The sequence below is a fragment of the Macaca thibetana genome, chromosome 8 (assembly GCF_024542745.1).
Source record: "Macaca thibetana thibetana isolate TM-01 chromosome 8, ASM2454274v1, whole genome shotgun sequence".
NCBI lineage: Eukaryota > Metazoa > Chordata > Mammalia > Primates > Cercopithecidae > Macaca > Macaca thibetana.
Window position 1 is genome coordinate 47599259 of NC_065585.1, and position 19999 is coordinate 47619257.

Here is a 19999-nt window from a genome sequence, read left to right on the forward strand (position 1 = left end):
GTTCATTCTCAGCTTAGATGCAACTGTGAGATGGAAAAAGCAGTTCATTCTTTGGCTTAACACCACAGCTTCTTTCTCATCACTTCGCTCTGTCCACCCCCAAGGAACTCCTTGTAGCTCCCTGAACTTGCCTGCTTCTCTTTGGCTTCTAGGCCTTTCTGTAGGCTGTTTACTGTGCTTGTACCTTCCCCATACCACACCTGTCCCCACCCCTATTAACGTGACTTATGTAGGCTTGCCCCTGAAGTTTCATGTTTGCCGTCGCTTCCTCCTGTAAACCTGCATAAGGCCTCTCCTCTGAGCTATCATAGCACACTATACCTGCTTCCTTGTAGCCTTCTCACACAGGATTGAAATTTACTTAGTTACCTCTCTTTGTTACTAGATTGTAAGCATCCAGGACTGTGGCCTGCTCACCACCGAGCAGGTGCCTAATAAATATTTGTTGAAAAATTGAAGGTGAGAATAAAATAACACTCCACTAAAACTATAGTAAACTCGTATTCCATGATTTTTTTGAGGCTAGCTGACACAAGAGTCCCATTCAAGAAGATATTCAAAATATTTATTACTCCTCAACTAGATCATCAATCAAAATGGACCCTGACCCAGCGCTGCGAGATTAAGGAGCTAGAGGCTCCTTCTGTGCCAGATGCTAACTCTTTACCAGTTGCTGGATCATGGGGAGGTAGGGGTCTAGGGAGGGGTCTAGGGAGGGGCCTGATGTCCGGGGCCAGGTATGCTGGAAACAGTTATTGGTACTGTAAGCAGACGGTACCAATTAGTAAATATTTCAAGATTTTAACAACAACCATGGTTATCCAGGTACATTTGGGCCAAATTTTAGCCCTGGTCAGGTTCATTTTCTCAATAAAATGAATGCTGTGGAGTTTACAGCAGGACGAGAAAGGCTGCATTTTAAATAGCTTCAATTTCCCCCAGTGGAACGATCTATGTAATCTGATCAGATATGTTTATTCATGGGGGAAGTCTCTTTCTGCGGGTTTCATAGCAGGGCAGAGGAACATTGATTTTGTCTAAAACTCTGCTGAATGCCAGGCTGATGGGACTGATTGGGGACCACGCTGGACCTCTGTCCCTGTAGTGGCATTGACTAAGCCCTCATGCAGAATGGATGGGGAAGCTGTGATGGAAATGCTGGCAGCCATGTAGTGTTGGGGGCTGAATGCCCCCTGGAGCTTTCTAACGAACACTGACCCTTAAATCACAGCGTTTTAAAACAAACAAACAACCTTTGAACTTTTTTATTTTCAGATCCTGAAAATGCCAAAGTGTGAAAGAAATGAAATCCCTTGGATATGTTTGAAATGTTTTTGTGTTTTCAAACACTTTAAAATTTGGCTTCATTTAATGTAGCCATAGGGAGATAGCTGGTATAGATCTGTGGGCCTGTTTTGCTCAAGCCCTGAATATAGAAAGGTGTTTAACTACAACTTGGATGCGAATAAGTGCACATTTCAGTAACTCTGCTATGTTTCCCAGTGAAACTCTGATCTAAAAGAATTATACACGGTTGTATTTTCTCTCTAAGCATAAGGTATTTCCCATGGACAAAGACTTCAGAAAGTGCAGGTTTGTGTTATAAAGGCTGTTTTCTACCCATTTTAATATATGCTTTAAAAAGGCAAGGGTATTAGAAGAAGAGGAAAATGTAAGATCCAAGTTATGTACTGAAAGATCCTGGGGAATGACTTGTAAAGTATAATAGGATATAAGATAATAAGAGATTGCATCAGCTCCAAGAGAATGCTGTTCTCGACTAAGAGCTCAAATCAAATGGCCAGGACAACTGAAATGACTCAGTGAAAATAGAATCCCCAGAAGAATCTTTCAAAATAAGGTAAGACAGAAGCCTAAAAGCATATCGAGAAATTGCTAAAGTCACCCAGTAAAAAAAGGTCACAAAGAATGAAAGGACATGGAATGTCAAAAAAAAAGGGGGAGAATAGAAAGGGGTATCTCATTAAAACATGGTGTGAAAAACTGTATTATTGTACTTTTTCTTACTTATCCAAATAAAATAATCTCATGGGCAGGCCAAGATTTATGCTCAAAAGTGTTCATCACATTGTTATTTATCATAACTCAAATGTGGAAACAATCTTTTTTTAAAATTATATTTTAAGTTCTGGGATACATGTGCAGAATGTGCAGGTTTGTTACATAGGTATACATGTGCCATGGTGGTTTGCTGCACCCATCAACTTGTCATCTACATTAGGTATTTCTCCCAATGCTATCTGTCCCCTTTCCCCCTACTCCCCAACAGGTTCTGGTGTGTGATGTTCCCCTCCCTGTGCCCATATGTTCTCATTGTTCAACTCCCACTTGTGAGTGAGAATATGCGGTGTTTGGTTTTCTGTTCCTGTGTTAGTTTGCTGAGAATGATGGTTTCCAGCTTCATCCATGTCCCTGCAAAGGACATGGACTCATTGTTTTTTATGGCTGCATAGTTTTCCATGGTGTATATTTGCCACATTTTCTTTATCCAGTCTAACATTCATGGGCATTTGGGTTGGTTCCAAGTCTTTGCTCTTGTGAATAGTGCTGCAATAAACATATGTGTGCAAGTGTCTTTATAATAGAATGATTTATAATTCTTTGGGCATATACCCAGTAATGCGATTGCTGGGTCAAATGGTATTTCTAGTTCTAGATCCTTGAGGAATCGCCACACTGTCTTCCACAATGGTTGAACTAATTTACACTCCCACCAACAGTGTAAAAGCACTCCTATTTCTCCACATCCTCTCCAGTATCTGTGGCTTCCTGACTTTTTAATGATTGCCATTGTAACTGGCGTGAGGTGGTATCTCATTGTGGTTTTGATTTGCATTTCTCTAACGACCAGTGATGATGAGCTTTTCTTCATATGTTTGTTGACCACATAAATGTCTTCTTTTGGGAAGTGTCTGTTTATATCCTTTGCCCACTTTTTGATAGGGTTGTTTGTTTTCTTCTCATAAGTTTTTTAAAGTTCTTTGTAGATTCTGGATATTAGCCCTTTGTCAGATGGATAGATTGCAAAAATTTTCTCCCATTCTGTAGGTTGCCTGTTCACTTTGATGATAGTTTCTTTTGCTGTGCAGAAGCTCTTTAGTTTAGTTAGATCCCATTTGTCAATTTTGGCTTTTGTTGCAATTGCTTTTGGTGTTTTAGTCATGAAGTCTTTGCCCATGCCTATGTCCTGAATGGTATTGCCTAGGTTTTCTTCTAGGATTTTTATGGTTTTAGGTCTTACGTTTAAATCCTTAATCCATCTTAAGTTAACTTTTGTATAAGGTGTAAGGAAGGGGTCCAGTTTAAGTTTTCTGCATGTGGCTAGCCAGTTTTCCCAACACCATTTATTAAATAGGGAATCCCTTCCGCATTTCTTGTTTTTGTCGGGTTTGTCAAAGATCAGATGGTTGTAGATGTGTGGTATTATTTCTGAGGTCTGTGTTCTGTTCCATTGGTCTATATCTCTGTTTTGGTACCAGTACCAGGGTGTTTTGGTTACTGTAGCCTTGTAGTATAGTTTGAAGTCAGGTAGTGTGATGCCTCTAGCTTTGTTCTTTTTGCTTAGGATTGTCTTGGCTATACGGGCTCTTTTTTTTGTTCCATATGAAATCTAAAGTAGTTTTTTCTAATTCTGTGAAGAAAGTCAATGGTATCTTGATGGGGATAGCATTGAATCTATAAATTACTTTGGGCAGTATGGCCATTTTCACTATATTGATGCTTCGTATCCACGAGCATGGAATGTTTTTCCATTTGTTTGTGTCGTCTCTTATTTCCTTGAGCAGTGGCTTGTAGTTCTGCCTGAAGAGGTCCTTCACATGCCTTGTAAGTTGTATTCCTAGGTATTTTATTCTTTTTGTAGCAATTGTGAACGGGTTTGCTCATGATTTGGCTCTCTCTTAGTCTATTATTGATGTATGGAATGCTTGTGATTTTTGCACATTGATTTTGTATCCTGAGACTTTGCTGAAGTTGCTTGTCAGCTTAAGGAGTTTTTGGGCTGAGATGATGGGGTTTTCTTTACTTTTCTTTCTTTTTTTTTGAGACAGAATCTTGCACTGTCACTTGGGCTGGAGTGCAATGGTGCGATCTCAGCTCACTGCGACCTCTGCTTCCTGGGTTCAAGCAATTCTCCTGCCTCAGCCTCCCAGGTAGCTGGGACTACTGGTGTCTGCCACCACACCCAGCTAAATTTTTTGTATTCTTAGTAGAGATAGGGTTTCACTATGTTGGCCAGGCTGGTCTCGAATTCTTGACCTTGTGATCCACCCACCTTGGCCTCCCAAAGTACTGGGGTTACAGGCGTGAGCCACTGTGCCCAGTCTGACGATGGGGTTTTCTACATATGTAACAAACCTGCACGTTGTGCACATGTACCCTAGAACTTAAAGTATAATTTTAAAAAAAGATAAAAAAAAAAAAGATTATGGCCTGTTGCCTCATCCATGTTGCTGCAAAGGCCATGATCTCATTTCTTAAAACAGCTGCATAGTATTCCATAGTGTATATGTACCACATTTTCTTTCTCCAGTCCACTATTTATAGGCATCTAGGTTGATTCCATGTCTTTGCTATTGTGAATAGTACAGTGATGAACATATGTGTGCCTGTGTCTTTATGATAGAATGAGTGATATTCCTTTGGGTGTACACCCAATAATTGAATTGCTGGGTCAAATGGTAGTTCTATTTTAAGTTCTGTGAGAAATCTCCAGATGACTTTCCAAAATGGTTGAACTACTTTACACTCCCAGCAGCAGTGTATGAGCATTCCCTTTTCTCTGCAACTTTGCCAGCATCTGTTGTTTTTTGTTTTTTTAAAATAATAGCCATTGTGACTGGCGTGAGATGGTATCTCATTGTGGTTTTGATTTGCATTTCCCTAATGATTAGTGATATTGAACATTTTTTCATATGCTTGTTGGCCATGTGTATGTCTTCTTTGGAGAAGTGTCTATTCATGTTCTTTGCCTATTTTTAAAATGGGGTTGTTTGTTTTTGGCTTGTTGATTTGTTGAGTTTCTTAAAGATTCTGGATATTAGACCTTTTGACCAATTAAAAAAATTATTTTTTTGTAGAAGCAGTCTCACTATGCTGCCCAGGCTGGTCTGGAACTCTTGGGCTCAAGCGATCCTCCCCACTCAGCCTCTCAACCTCCCAAAGTGGTGCAATTATAGGCATGAGCCACTGTACCCCAGCCTCTCCTTGTTTTTTTTTTTTTTTTGAGACAGTGTCTCACTCCCGTTGCCCAGGCTGAAGTGCAGTGGTGTGATCTTGGCTTGCAGCCTTGACCTCCCAGACCTAGGTGATTCTCCCACTTCAGTCTCCGGAGTAGCTGGAACTACAGGCACATACCACCACACCCAGCTAATTTTTTGTATTGTTAGTAGAGACAGGGTTTGGCTGTGTTGCCCAGGTTCATCTTGACCTCCTGGACTCAAGTAATCGGCCTGCCTGGGCCTACCAGAGTGCTGGAATTATAGGCGTGAGCCACTGTGCCTGGCCTCCCTATTTTAAATAAGAAAGCAGGCCTTATAATTCTTGGCCTCAGAGATCTGAGCAGCAAGCAGAAGAGAATGAAGGCAGTTACCTATCACAATATTACTTTTGTAATCAGAAAATGACAGAAACGTTATTATTACTTTTTATCTTTTATTTTAGGTTGGAGGGTACATGTGCAGGTTGTTACATAGGTAAACTTGTGTCATGGGGATTGTTGTACAGATTATTTTGTCACCCAGGTACTAAGCCGCTTACCCAGTAACTTTTTTCTGCTCCTCTTTCTCCTCCCACTCTCCACCCTCAGGTAGGTCCCAGTGTCTGTTGTTTCCTTCTTTATGTTCATGAGTTCTCATAATTTAGCTCCCACTTATAAGTGAGAATGTGCAGTATTTGGTTTTCTGTTCCTGTGTTAGTTTGCTAAGGATGATAGCCTCCAGTTCCATTCATGTTCCTGCAAAAGACATGGTCTTGTTCTTTTTTTATGGCTGTACAGTATTCCATGGTGCATATGTACCTTTTCTTTATCCAATCTGTCATTGATGGGCATTTAGGTTGATTCCATGTCTTTGCTATTGTGAATAGTGCTGCAATGAACATACATGTGCATATGTCTTTATGGTAAAATAATTTATTTTCCTCTGGGTATATACCCAGTAATGGGATTGCTAGGTTGATGGTAGTTCTATTTTTAGCTCTTTGAGGAATCTCTATACTACTTTCCACAACACAATGGTTGAACTAATTGACACTCCCACCAACATTGTATAAGTGTTCCCTTTTGTCTACAACCTCGCCAGCATCTGTTATTTTTTGACTTTAAAAATGATAGCCATTCTGACTGGTGCGAGATGGTATCTCTTTGTGGTTTTGATTTGCGTTTCTCTAATGATCAGTGATATTGAGCTTTTTCTCACATGCTTGTTAGCTGTATGTATGTCTTCTTTAGAAAAGGGTCTGTTCATGTCTTTTGCCCACTTTTTAATGGGGTTGTTTGATTTTTGCTTGTAAATTTGTTTAAGTTTATTATAGATGCTGGATATTAGACCTTTGTCACATGCATGGTTTGCAAATATTTTCTCACATTCTGTAGGCTGTCTGTTTACCCTGTTGATAGTTTCTTTTGCTGGGCAGAAGCTCTTAAGTTTAATTAGATCCCATTTGTAAATTTTTGCTTTTGTTCAATTGCTTTTGGCATCTTTGTGATGAAATCTTTGCCCTTTCCTACGTCCAGGATGGTATTGCCTAGGTTGTCTTCCAGGGTTTTTATAGTTTTGGGTTTTACATTAAAAAATACAATTAAAATCCCCACTTTAAACGTCATTGAAAAAAATTCTGCAATGCCATTTGGCAAAACCATGCTACTGACTCCGAAGAGCTGTGGCTTGTGCTGCTGCTGCTGCTGCTACTGCTGCTGCTTCTGTAGAGGATGGGGAGGCTGGACAAGATTTCTGCACACTGTGGAGAGATTAGGAGACATCCATCCTTTCCGACGGGTCTGTAAGCCGCTCCTTAACATCTACTAAGAGCAATTTTGAGGGTTTATTTTGTGTACATATGATATATTGGGAGAGCCAAACATGGCATGTGCTGTTACCATCATTCTACTAATCAGAACATCTTATTAACCACTACTTTTATAGTAAGATCTTGAGGTGCTTTCTGAATCATCTGGATTGGCTCAGTACAAGTTAAGGATTAAGAGCTTTTTATTGTGATTCTATTCTTTGAAAATTAGTAATTCATGTAGGGTCTGAATCACAACTTACTAACTAGAACTGTGGTTTCCAAACATTTGCTTTTCACCAGAGGAGCAGCCAATTCTTACAACTGAAACTTATGTGATGTTTACGAGGTCAAGGGAACGAATAAAAGCTGAGTGGCTCTGGGGTAGCGCGGTCGCCTCCAGCAGCCCAACTCAGTCCAACTTCCTCTCCTCCATGGGGGACACCCCTGGAACCCTCAGGGCTCTGCCAGCACCATTAGAAAACCGCAGAACTTACCCGTTTTCATGAGAATGAGCTCTGTTCTAAATAAACACAGAAGGCAGAGATTCTATTGCTTGTGGATGGTCTAAGCTTATTACACATATTGCTGTGACTTGCAGGAAGGTGGAGAAGGGGGAAAGAAACGGGTGTCTCTCTTAGCTGGGAAAGATTTGGAAGTCCCCAATCCCTTTCCCTCCACTAAACCTCATCATTTATGCTTTCATGTGGACTATGAAATCTGAGAGCGAGATAACGCTGCTTTATGGAATGCAATATAAAATTGAATTTAACCTCAAATTTTAATATATTCCAGGGTCAGTCAGACATTTGAAATATAAGAGAGAAAAATGCTCTAACCATCCTGGCTCAGAAGGCTTTTGAGTTTTAAGATTCATTTTGCATGACAAATTTCTTCACCTTCCCTCTTTTTCTCAAATACAATCAGATTTCTCAGTGTTCCTCCATATTCATTTACCGGTGATGTGGCTTCAAGTGTCCTGGTTGGACACAGTCGAGTCCAAATCTTTACCCCATCATTTAGTAGCTGTGTGTCAGGAAGTAAGGTATCTAAGCTCTGTGAACCTCAGTTTCTCTCTGCAAAGGGGGAGAAAAAAGGCACTTAGTTCAATGGGTGGCTGTGAGGATCAAATAATGTATTTAAATATTTATCATAGTGCCTGGTACATTGTAAATGTCCAAGAAAAATTTATTATTATTGCGATTTTAGTTTGTAAGCTTCAAAACAGTGATTTTTTTTTTTTTTTTTTTGGGATGGAGTCTTGCTCTGTTGTCCAGGATGGAGTGCAATGACGTGATCTCAGCTCACTGCAATCTCTGCTGCCCAGGTTCAAGCAATTCTGCTATCTTGGCCTCCCGAGTAGCTGGGACTGCAGGTGCATGCCACCATGCCCGGCTAATTTTTGTATTGAAAACTGTGATATTTAAAAAAAAGAAAAACCAGCCACTCATGGCCCACAAGAATCACTAGGAGTGCTTTAAAAATTGTGAATTACTGATAGCCCAGACCAATTGAATGAAATATTTTGGGCTGGGGCCCAGGCACTCGTAATTTAAAAAATTACCTCTAATGGCCAGGTGCGGTGGCTCACGCCTGTAATCCCAGCACTTTGGGAGGCCAAGGCGGGCGGATCACCTGAGATCGGAGTTTGAAACCAGCCTGACCAACATGGTAAAACCCCGTCTCTACCGAAAATACAAAAATCAGTTAAGTGTGGTGGTGCATGCCTGTAATCTCAGCCACGAGGGAGGCTGAGGCAGGAGAATCACTTGAATCTGGGAAGTGGAGGTTGCGGTGAACCGAGGTTGCACCACTGTACTCCAGCCTGGGCAACAAGAGCGAAACTCTGTCTCAAAAAAAAAAAAAAAAAAAAAAAAGAAATTGCCTGTAATATACAGCCAGGTTGACAGCCATTGGGATGAAATATGCAGCTGTGGGCAAGAATGCCTGAGAGGGAGTGGGGGGCACCCACGGGGATGCTTTGCCTATGACTGGGCAACTAGAGGAGCACAGAGTGATGGTGACAGTGAGGAGTGAGGACAGAGAGGAACTGATTTTAGAGAGAGGCTTGGAGATAAGGGAATTGATCATCAGACCTCTAATATTCTTTTTTTTTTTTTTTTAAATTCTAGAGACAGGGTCTCACTCTGTTGCCCAGGCTGGAGTGCAGCTGTGTGATCATGGCTCACTGTAACCTCAAACTCCTCGGTTCAAGGGATCCTCCCACCTTGGCCTCCTACAGTGCTAAGATTACAGACATGAGCCACCGCACCTGGGCTCATGGCCCTTTATCGTTTTCAAAGTGTTTTCCCATAATTAACTCATTCAGTCCTCTCGATGACCCTGTGAGGTATATGGGTCACATGGTATGCCCAATTAAAGAAAGGGGCAGTGAGCTGCAAACAAATCATTTGCTCCAGCCAAATAGTACCTTGTAGGCAGGATCACATTGAAATCCACATCTGATTCCAGATGTTTTTCCAGGATACCATTAAGCCTCTTACATAGCTCCTCTACCTGGTAGCTGTTCCCTACTGGCTTCTTAACTAGTGAGGGGCAGTTCTGGAGAAACTTTCTGCTTAGTATGCAAGGAGTCAGAAGTGGCTTTTTGCCTTTTTCACAAATGATACGAGTAGGATAAGAGAAGGTTCGAGTGGAAGTAAATGGCATAATGTGACTCTGTGTATTGCATTAGCCAGGCTTGCTCTGAGAACTTTGAACTACAAGCAAGCTGACAGAGTCAGGAGGAATTTGGTTTTGAATTTTCATATCAGCAACAGGCCTTGATGTTGCTGCTTTGGTGCCCAGGTTCATGGATGTTGAATAAAGTTTGTGAATGGCAGACAAATATATTACATGATGAATTTCAAGCTACTTGTGTTGTATGCCAGGAAAAGCTGACCTGAGAATACGTGATGTTCTCAGTGTCCCATGTAACTTCTTAGAAGAACCTGTTCCAAAGTAAACTGTGGTCTGGATAACAGCAAAATGTGTACACACATACGCACCCACCTCACTCTCCCAAGGGACAGTAGCCAAAAATTGGATCCAACTCTTAGGTACTCTGTGGTCCACTGTTTCTTTGACCCTAGCACTGTTGGGTTAGTCCAGCATGAAGTATCTCGTTTCCCTACCCTGTGGGATCTGTTGCAACTTTAAATGTTGGAAGCAGATGAAGGGTTTACAGGAATTGTCTAACTAGGCATTGCATCTTGATTTGTGGTCTCACAACTGGTTATGGTGTTGATCTGAATTCAAAGAAGCAAATGACCACAGCATCAGGATGTGGGTTGGTTTTGAAAACAAGGGTGGATGCTCATTCAGATGCAACCTTCTGGGAACTAAACTTGTTTTGTACCATGAAAGAGACCATCAAGGTGTTTTTCTTTGTTTTTGTTTTTAATGAGGCTTGGTTTGTAATTTATTCAGAGACTTCAGACTACATGCAAAATCCCCCAGGATCTGAAGGAGTAAAGGACAAACTATTTTAAATCATATTGCAGTCATGGTTACTAAGAGACATAGTGTCCAGGAAAGCTCTGTGTTCCATCTTTAGGGATTTACCCATGAGGATGTCAGAAACAGAGTCAGAGAAATGGTAGGCTCATGGCATTCTTTCTGATTCTGATCAAGGTAACTATATGAAGATAGTTTTGGCTGGGTGTGGTGGCTCACGTCTGTAATCCTAGCACTTTGGGAGGCTGAAATGGGCAGATCACTTGATGTCAGTAGTTGGAGACTAGCCTGGCGAACATGGTGAAACACCTCTCTACTAAAAATACAAAAATTAGCTGGGCATGGTGGTGCATGCCTGTAATCCCAGCTACTTGGGAGGCTGAGGCATGAGAATCGCTTGAACCCAGAAGGCAGAGGTTGCAGTGAGCCGAGATCATGCCATTGCATTCCAGCCTGGAGGACAAGAGTGAAACTCTGTCTTTAAAAAAAAAAAAAAAAAAAAGATAGTTTTGATAAATTGTCATGAGGAAAGATAGGCACAACAGGATAAACTGAGAAGAAGCAAGATCACAGATTGCCAGTCACCCTGCCTTGCCTCTGTTCCTCAAATGTGCCATGCTCCTGCCTACCACAGGGCCTTGCTGGGGCCTTCCCTCTGCCCCACCTGTCTTTTCCAAATTAGCTCCTAACCCTCTGTTATGGTTTGAATTGTGCCCCCCTAAAATATATGTTGAAGTCCTGATCCCTAGTACCTCAGAATATCACCTTGTTTGGAAATAGGGTTGGTGCAGATGTTATTAGTTAAGATGAAGCCATTCTGGAGTAGGGTGAGCCCTTAATCTAACATGACTGGTGTCCCTATAAGAAGGCCATGAAAGACTCCCAGGGAGAATACTATCTGGCAGGAGTCAGACCTTGGAGGGATGTAGCTGCAAGCCAAGGAAGGCCTAGGATTGACGACCACCACCAGAAGCAAGGAAGAGGCAAGGAAAGATTCTGTTCAGGGTCTCAGGGGGAACATCACTCTGCTGATTTTGGACTTCCAGCCTCCAGAATGGTGAGAGAATGAACGTTGGCTTTAAGTCACCTAGTTTGTGATGGTTTCTTATGACAGCCCTTGGAAACTCATGTACCATTCCTCTGCTCTGAGTTCAGATGTCATCTTTTGGAGAAGCCTTCCAGATCCTCCCACAGCCTAGGGTATATCCTCCTGTTATATAATCACCTACCACCTCAATGTTTCCTTCATCGCCCTTATGACATTTAGCACTTACTGCTGAGTTCCCTATTAGATTGGAAACTCTCTGAAATGAGAGACTATGTTTCTAGGACTCATCATTGCATTCCCAGCAATCAGGGCGGTTTCTGCCAACAGCATCCACTCTTTAAATATTTGTTCAAAGTATCAATGAATAATAAGTAAAAATATTTTAAAACTTTATTTCTAGCGTTTCACAATTATCTGGGGGCTAACAATTCATGAACAGAAATTTTCTCATTAAAACTTATTTTACTTGAAAGAAGGGATTACTTTCTTGAAGCTTAAAATCCAGCGTTTTCATACTTAGTCATAATATTTTTCTTCAAAGTAATGAAAAAATATTTAGGCTTTCTTTTATAGAAATAGATTTCAAGATGGAAACAGTAAGAAAAGAAATATTGCTTAAATTGTTTGAAGTCTCCCTCTCCTCTTTCCTCCCTAAAATGCAATTTAGAATATATTTTGAATATCATTTTCTTGATAGAGTCATCACTTAAGGGAATAACAGGACTATTCATTGAATATGAAATGAATCAACAAGTTGTTGAAAGTATCTTCCTGACCTTTTACTTGGTGCCTTGAGCCTTTCTTTGAAGCTGCTGGTGTGGATTGTGAAGTGTCTTTCCAAAGCTTCCTATTCCCTTTTGGCCAGGCATAATGGTTAAAGGGAACACTCAGAAGATGGGAAATGTACCAAGTAATGCACTGAAATAAGTATTTATCTTCACCTTTAGGTATTTATTCCAAAGTTATTAGAAACATTGTTGTACCTCTTATTTTGGAAGAATTTCTAAAGCTTGGGAGAAAATCAGTTTTATTACTATATTCTCATGCCTGGTTTTGGAGAAAACAAATAGATGTGTTCTTTGTTCATCTGTATGATCTCCATATGATTTCTGACCTTTCTGAAGGATGAAAATTTGTTCATGATGGGGATATTTGAAGGGTTGGGCTCTGAAAGAGGGGGACAAGAGGGCTCAGCAATGTCTGCTGTAGTGCAATAGGAAATGCTGTGCATGTGGGTGAATTTTAGCCCCACTAGTGATGTTGAGCTAGTCTTTAACTTACCTGAGTCTCAGTTTCTTCACTTGTAAAATGAAAATAGTATTTCCTAATGTTGCTAAGAGGATGACTTTTGACAGTATGTCAGATGCTTATGAAAATGCTTTACCACACGTTAAGTGCTCTGTGGCTATGAATCAAATTTGAAGTTAATTAGCTATAATTATACTGTATGCTTCAGAAACACATTACCACTTACAAAATACTTTGTATACATTCTATTATTTGAGATTTAAAATAACTAAGCAAACTGGGCTAGGCACTAATCTGTTCAGATGAACAAGATATGGTTCCTATTATCAAGGTACTTATGGTCTAGTGGAAGAGACAGGCACATAAACAGATAATTTCAATGGTAATTACAGTAATAAAGGCATATCTGAAGAATAATCAAAGCAGACAGACATTCAGTGACTGTGTCATGTACTCTGCATTGTACTTTATGTGTGTTATCCCATTAAATGCTTATAAACAACCACAAAACAGTAATAATTACCTGGCGGACTTGTCTGCAGTCATACAGCTGGTAAAGGATGAAATTAAGACTGAAATCTAGATGTGTCTCCAGAGTCTGAGGTTTGAGTTCTGCCCTTGACAGATACTTCATAGGTGTTCAGTTTTTATGACTGAGTAATAAGCCACCTCAAACTTAGTGACATAATACAATAATAATTTTATTATACTCATGGGTTTTGGTGGGCTATGTATCCATAAAATGGAACATCTTGTTCCATGATGTCTGGATCTCAGCTGGGCACACTGAAAGGCTGGGGTGACTCAACAGCTGAGGACTGGAGGGCTAACTTACTCACATGTCTGATGGTGATAATGGCTGTCAGCTGGGACCTTAGTTTGGGCCATTAAACAAAACACCCACATGTGGCCTCTCCATGTGACTTATTGAATTTCCTTACTGCATGGTGTCTGAGTTTTTGTTTTTTTTTTTTTCTCTTTTGACTGAGTTTTAAGAGTGAGAATCCCAAAATGAACCAGGCAGAAGCTGTATAGCTTTTGAAAATCTAATCACACAGGTTGGAAGTCAAACAGTGTCATTGCTGCCAGAATTCCAAGCCAGACTTCCACCCCAGACTCAAGGGGAGGGGATGTAAACCCTACTTCTCATGTGATGAGTCCCAAAGTCATATTATAAGAAGATCGTATGGGATTAGAAAATACAATCCGCCACAGTCTACCCTTTGGCCACAATAATTCACATACCTCTCACATGCAAAATACACACATCCCCTTCTCCAAGAGCCCCAAGACTCATCTCAAAATGGCATCAGTTTGAAATCCAGGATCTTATCACTTACATCAAGTTCAATGTGATGAAACTCTTTTCACGTAGCTCCTCTGATGCAGTTTCTTTAAAGACCAGTGAACTAAAGAGACAAGTTATCTGCCTTCCCCCTTCCCCATCAAATATACAACTGTGGGACAGGCATTGACTAACTGTAATAGTGCTCCCATTTAGAAAGAGAAAAAATAGGAAACACACTGATTTCCCAGCTATTATCACTGGTCCATAGCAATTTTGAAATTGAGCTGGACATATGTTGTCAGTTCCTTAATTAGGGCTCAGTCCTACTTCCTGGGAGTTTTCTCTTGGCTTTTGCTTCTATTCTCTCAGTTATCTTTCTTTTTCTATAAGAAGATGCTAGTATTTGCCAACTGAGTAGTTTTCTCAGCCTGTTTCTTTACTTGTAGTACTTTGAAGATCAAAGAACTCCTGTCTCTGTTCTGCTCTTTGTCTTTTAAAATCAAGGCTGATACAATTTAAACACATCTTTGCAGATTTCCTACGTATCTATTTATAAACCCCTCCATTGCTTAAAACCCATGCCACAAAACTCTTAGCAGTAAGTCTTTTCTACCTCAGGCTCTCTGTGAGACTACTGTGGGACAATGCCTTTATAGTTGTTAGAAACCACATTGTTTAATGGAGAATGTCTGTGAAGTATGCCCTTCAGATCTTCAGAACTTTTGCTCATTGGAAAGGTGCTATAAGGTTTAAACAAAGGTTATTAGTGTCCCAGCCTAGATTTGACTTTTGGCCTGAAATCCTTTGTTAATTTAGTAGTTGTTTGCCACTCAAGAGTCTGAGAATGGAAAACAGTTTCATGTTTGAACCCACTAAGTGCTGTCTTCTTTATATTCAGCATTCCATTCCTTAATTTCTTTCCTCACTTTTTTATAGGATACAAGAAGAAGCCAGCTGTCATTTTCAATATTGTGACTAGAAATCTCCTAATCTAGCTTATCGAGTTTATGAGATACAACCCTACTTTCTACGTTACTGCAAGTGACAGTGTTGCTAAACTTTCTGCCTGTACTAGCAAGGGTGTCCTCTTCTCCAGCTTTCAACAACATTAAAAAAAAAATATTCCTTTAATCCTTCACCAACAGCCTTCTCAAAGCCTTATAGGTTTCCACCAATCAACCAATACCAAGTCAATGCTAAATGTTTTAGGTTTTATTATGACAGCTCACTTCCAGGTATCAAAACTTATTTCAGATACTATTGATGTACCACAAACCACCCCAAACTTAGTGGCATATGAGAGCAAATATTTTGTTAGCTTATGGATTCTGTGCATCAGGAATTCCAGACATGCCAGTAGAGATGTCTTGTTTTGGTTCCATGATGTCTGGGACCTCAGTTGGGGATACTTGAAGACTGAGGATGAATTGATGTCTCAGGTATAGACTCATCTGAAGACATGTTTACTTGTATGTCTGGTAGTTGATGCTGGCTGCTGTCTGGGACCTTAGCTGGGAATGTCAGTCTGACCACTCACATGCAGCCTCTTCCTTTGGCTGCCTGGGCTTTGTGGCTGGGTTCCAAGAATAAACTCCAAAGAGAATCAGGGAGAAATTATAACACCTGTTAAGATATAACTCTACAAATAATGGAGCCATAACATATCTCTGATATGGTCACAAACTTGCCCATATTTAAGGAGAGGGAATATAGACCTTCTCTTGTTGGAAGAAGTATCAAAGTTATTGAAGAATAGCCTGTGGATGGGAGATGCTATTGTAGCCATTTTGGAAAAGATAATCTGCCGTGATCAGAAACTATTGGATCATAAAGAATGAATATCTGAAGATTTCAGAAAGGCTGTCAGAAGGAGAGGATCCCTAATCTGAGTCTTAAAGGATGAACTTGGCAAGAGTAAGTGTTAGCATGTTTTTCAGTTAATGGCAAGGAAACAGTTATGATTCCCCTAAATTTTAGGGGAATAACATCCTGAAGTGACTACTTTGGAATGAAAACACTCATTTATATATGCAAGTTATATTGTATTAGAAATGTTCACTTTATTTTGTAGTCAAACCTCACACTAAATAAATGCATAACAATGATCTGTAAATGGTAAAAACAGTCACTGATTCAAGAGATATAATTCAAATGGAATTGGTAACAGGGAACCTATAAGTAGTAGAAACTGATAAATAATAATGAAGCCAATTCAAGCAGTGACATCCAGTAAAAAGAATTTCATGGTAGGGAGAAAAGGATTTTAGGATCTGTCACATTGAGATACAAAGGGATTGCAGGCAGCAAATCACATAGTAGCACAACATGGGACTAAATGCAGCCAGGACTGATTAACATCTAGTACAGAGGAATAACTGTTTTTCCCATTAATAGCTCTGAGTCACTGTCCTGGTAGCACTATTCTGGATGAGACCGTCTTTGCCAATACCTTTTCCTGTTCAGATAATAGTCTGGTAGTGTATAGATGGACACTGGATCTCTAAATCCCACCTTCCCCTACAAACCGCTGCTCTTTTTAATGGAGCTTTGTAGATACTAAACTCCTCAAAGCCTTAGCTCATTTCTCTGTCCTACCCTAGTTTGGTCCAGTATTAATTTATTTATCTTTACATTTAATTCTATGGATAGCTCTATCATTCACATTGTTAAAAAACCAGGAAGTATTAATAGATACGCCATGATATTCTCCCTCCTATCCTTGTCCTCATTCCACTTCCTCATATGTAATCATGGTCCTTAGTTTCTTATGTACTGTTCTAGAGTTTCTTCATGCATAGACAAGCAAAGACAAACACAAATTTTAATTTTCTTCCTGCCTATCCTTGCCCCCGGCTTTTTAAACCCCAAAGATAGTATATTATACTAAATGTTCTTTATCTTGCTTTTGTTATTTTACTACATCTCTTGCATATTTTGTGTGTGTATGTACATATTACAGGCATCAAGAGGATTCTTAAACCTTATTTCATGGGAGGTATTGGAGAGAATATAGATACTGCGATTAGGACAAACATGGGTTTGAAACTTACCTTTTGCATTTAAAAATCATGTAATATTGGGCAGGTGTCTTAATCTTTTAGAGCCTATTTCCTCCTTTGAAAGTAGTGATAATAATACCTTGCAGGTTTGTAGTGAGATTATCAATAAAAGAGTATATATCAGTGTCCTAGAACATATTAGATACTCAGTAAAAACTGTCTATCATTATTACTTCATCACCTGAGTTTAAAATGACACTAGTTACTTTTTAGTGCTTCCACCGTCATCCTGATCTGGTTCTGGAGGGGTTTAAAGCTTCTTTCTTAAACAGGCTCTATCTCTATTCTGCTAGGGAAATCGGGTTCTAGAAGCCCTTCAAGGACTCACAATCTCTGGTGAGCATCAGCAATACTGCTAAAAATACCAATAATGTAGCTATGGTACTTAAAGAGAACAATGAAAAATACCATGTCTTAGAAAGATGCTTGTGTGATGGTTCACATGCATTGGCTACTATGGTAGATTGCATTTCTAGCCCCAGCTCTTCACTATGTCCTGTATCCATGCCACTTGCCATGTGACTTTGTAGTTCCCCCTATGAAAGGGATGGAAGTATACTTCCCCGTCCCTTGATTTGGGTTGGGTCATGTGATTTGAATTGGCCAATAGAAAGAGTTGGAAGTAATAGTGCATCATTTTTGAGCCTCGTTTTTAAGAGGGCTGTATGTTTCCATTTTCCTTTTTATATTCTGCCATTGCTATGAGGAGAACACATCTAGGCCTCTGATGCTAGGAGGGGGACAAGAGGTACATAGAACAGACCCAGCTCAGTTGAACCCTTCCAGTCAGACCACCCTACCTGAGCCCAGCCTAGATCAGCTGACTCCCAGCCAACCCACAGATATAAATGTTAAATGCTTACCTTTAAACACTAAGATATTGTGCTTATTTGTTACACAGAAATAGCAAACCAATGCAAGTACATTTCACCAAGTGCTAGGAAACTGTTGAAAAATACTAGAATATTTAGGAAAAGCCACAACTAGTTATGTCTAATGTATCAGGGGAAGAGCAGGAGTCAGGACAAATAAGAAATGAGATGGTTAGATGTGTTTAACAATACAGCCAACCAGGGTTGAGGAGGGAGTATCCAAATCATCTGCAAGTACCTGAAGCATGAATGTTAGGGATGGAGTAAATAGCTTACTGGGCTCCAAGAGGAAACACATAGGAAAAAAAATGCATCAATGCTGAAGGCAAAAATAACTTCTTAAGTTGGTACAAGAAAATGTCTTCATGAAAAGATATGCCTCATTCTTGCTCCTGAGGAAGCAATGGGGGTCCCTCGCTCCAATACTTTTAAATTTGACTGAACAAGAAAATAGAAACACACTGTGGAAGTAACCTCTGGCCAACTGGATGGCAGCTAGAATCAACAGGCCGGTAAAATAGAGCATCCAAATCTCATTAGACAGATGGGCATCTATTCTATCCCCAGTGATCTTCCTGGTGTCTAACTATATCAGCCTGTGAATTTTAGACAATTTAAAAGAGGATTGGAAATAATCTCTTGACCCAGAACACACTCCTTTAAAATTAGACATAAAGCACGAATGGGCTTCACCGGGAGTCTAGTTTAATGGGCTTTGGGGCAGAAAGCAATTGGGGTAAAGTCGGGTTGGTCTTTTTAAAGATGGCTCACAGCCTGAGACTATCGTCGGATTATGGATGGCCATTCTGGGGAGAGGCCTCATTACTGTCATCACTAAATGCTCAGGAAGGCTGGCAAATACTGGTCTGGCTGAGAGCTGTTGTTTTTCATGTAACAGCAAGACAACATTTCAGGGCAAAGTAACTCCAAAAGAAGTTCCTGTTCCCTGGATAAATACAGGCTTTCAGTGCTCCAAACAGCCATTCCAATTTCTTCTTCAGGAAACACATTTTATTCTAAAAGACCCATTTAGAAGTCTTTCTTGCAATTTGGAGAGTTGAATAGTCTGTTGGTTATAAAGGAATGAATTTTATGGTAGCATTGCCGGGGTTCTCTTGGTGGGAAGGAATTCACAAGGGGACAGAGCAACACAATGTACCTTCTTGCTCTTAGCAGAAAAGGAAATGTTCTGCCTTTGGTTTTAACAGGGGCTTGGGCTGTGCGAGTAGTTTTTCCTGGTATTAGTAATAATCTACCTCACCTCATAATGCTTTTAAAATAATTTGAATTGGCTTTTGCCGATTTCTTACAGATGAATTTCTTCCAGTGTCTGGAAATAGACACTTATGAAGCTTGCCACAGACTCTTTCCTAAGGTTGATTTAATAAGAGCAGGTGATTTCTGCTTTGTGTGATCTTGTTCTGGCTCATAATGTCTTGACTTCCATGGGTTAATACAAACAAATAGAACTCATAGAAAGTAGATAGGGCACTATCATTCTTAGGGGTAAATATTTCAGTAACAGCATGGAAAGATCAGGTTCTAGGCCAATTGGTGATGCTTCTGGAATGTAGATTTACATGCATGTGAAAGCTTTTCCTATTTAAGTGATAGAACTCTCTCCTATATTTGTATATAGAGGAAATACTTTAACCTTCCATTTACATTTTTAATAAATAGTTGGATACACTCTCTAAATTTTTTAAATGACTAATTCACAGTCACATAGTAGCTAGAAGAATTGGAAAGTTCTGGGATTAGGTAAAATATTCTTATCACAAAAGGGGTATGCTTTCATGATACAAATTGTAGAATCCGAGAAGCAAAAGAAAATCAAAATTGTCTATAATCTCCCCATCCAATGAATGATGAAAAGCTCCAGAAATCTACACGTGGCAGGTCAGCCCTCTCTCCCTGCATCTTCATCTGCTGGCAGGAAAGCAGAGGGACCCTGCAAACTTGTCTTCTACGGCCCCCCTCTGCAACATTGATGGCGTTAAAA

At 40.1% G+C, this 19999-nt stretch overlaps 1 protein-coding gene across 1 annotated transcript in view; it reads right to left on the reverse strand.

Annotated features, from left to right (window-relative positions):
• Nucleotides 1-19999, reverse strand: part of ERICH5 (glutamate rich 5) — a 700842-nt gene that overhangs the window by 548670 nt on the left and 132173 nt on the right. The gene's annotated exons all lie outside the window — the stretch shown is intronic.